Here is a 1,847-nt window from a genome sequence, read left to right as displayed (position 1 = left end):
GTTCAATAGCAACCATTTGGAAATTAGCTCAGAAAGACTCTGCTTTACTGATGACAAGTTCTAGAAAAGGCAGGTGGTGCACACATGGGACACAACAGATAAAAGTTAATGGTTGCAATGTTGTAAGGATGTCCAGTCCATATGAAAAAACAACCAAGAACGGAATCTGTGTTCAATTTATTGGACCATGCCACTCAGAGTCCATGAACCCAGAGTCACATCAGAGCTGCTGCAAGTTGAATGAGTGTTAAGTACAAAACGAATATCAACTGAGCTATGCTAAGCAGCTTGCTCTGTGTTTAGTGTTTTACATGACTTATTTCATCTCATCCTCATGGGAAAAATAAAGGGGAGTGGCAGAAAAAAACAGTTGTATCTGAAATGCTTTTTTTCTGGCATTTGTACATTTATTCTAATGTCTTCCTTAGAAATTTATGACTGTCAAATTATTATGTTTTTAATCTCTCAGTCCTTTTCCAGACAGGAGAAAGTAAATACCATGTTCTTGATGGGAACTGGAGAATACTACTGCGAGTCTGCTTAGTTTTAATACTACAGATGACAGGGTTCATAAAAGAAGGGAAAGGAAGTAGATGTAGCTATTTGTGATGTGTACTAGATGGGGAACATTTCTTCCCAAATCGGTAGATGAATGTCAAACCAAACAGTGACATAGAAGACCGAGATACAGCAGATGTGGGAGACACATTTGTTGAGGGCCTTGGACGCCTCCTCTCCAGATGCAATACTCATGACAGTTTTGAGAATCAAAATATAGAAGCAAAAGATTATCAGGCAGTCCATTAGGACCATAGAAAATACCATCACAATAGGATATAGGCAATTGAAGGTGATGTCAGCACAGGCTAATTTGATGACATCCTGGTGGAGGCAGAATGCATGAGAGAGGAAATGGGATTTGCAATAGGAAAACCAATCGAGAGGCAATATTGGAGGCAAGATGACTGTAAATCCCTTCATGAAAACCCCCACTCCAATCTTTATCATTTGGGTGTTGGTAAGAATGGAAGTATATCTCAGTGGGTTGTGGATGGCAACAAACTGATCATAGGCCTTGGCAAGCAAAATCCCAGACTCTATGACAGAGAAAGTGTGGATGAAGCAGGCTTGGCAAAAGCAGGAGCCATAGCTGATTTCCTTATGATTTGTCCACATCCCACACAGCACTGTAGGCATTGTAACCAGGGTCATCCCGAGGTCTGTGGTTGCCAGCATGGCTAAGAAATAGTACATGGGCTTGTGGAAGTTATGGTCAATGCTGATGAGAAATAGGAGAATGCCATTGCCATGAAGTATGGCAATCTAGATGACAGATAACGGGATAGAGATCCAGTGGTGAGCCTTTTCCAGGCCCACGAAGCCGGTCAGCAGAAAGGGTGGGGCACTGGTGTTGAGTTCCATAATGGGCATTACAGTAGGATGAGTCTTCTGTTTAGGAAAGACCACATTAGTTAGGTCTTCAGACATTCTTCTTTAGCCACTTCTACTTTTTTACTTCCTGTAGCTTTTCCCTAAACTGTAGTGACTCTAGAGAAATAAAACATTCTTTCTTAGGAAAGCCTTAGAGATGGGGGGGAAAAAGTAATCCGATCAACAACTGCAAATCAGTGTTTAACATATGTGCCAGGCAATGTACTAGGCAGCATGGATATAGTAGTTTATGAGATAGAACTGGCTCTTGTCCTTATAGCTTGAAGTAGATTCAGAGGTCATATGTTTTCACTCATATGTGGATCTTGAGAAACTTAACAGAAGACCTGGGGGAGGGGAAGGGGGAAAACAGCTACAAACAGAGAGGGAGGCAGGCAAACCATTAGAGACTCCTA

At 41.6% G+C, this 1,847-nt stretch overlaps 1 pseudogene; it reads right to left on the bottom strand.

The window, feature by feature from the left end:
* Positions 1-449: 449 nt before the first annotated feature.
* On the bottom strand, positions 450-1,422 carry LOC123600443 (annotated as a pseudogene).
* Positions 1,423-1,847: the final 425 nt, after the last annotated feature.

The sequence above is a fragment of the Leopardus geoffroyi genome, chromosome D1 (genome assembly GCF_018350155.1).
Source record: "Leopardus geoffroyi isolate Oge1 chromosome D1, O.geoffroyi_Oge1_pat1.0, whole genome shotgun sequence".
In the NCBI taxonomy this organism is placed as follows: Eukaryota; Metazoa; Chordata; class Mammalia; order Carnivora; family Felidae; genus Leopardus; species Leopardus geoffroyi.
Note: the sequence above shows the minus strand (reverse complement) of the source record. Positions and strands in the feature narration are given on the sequence as shown.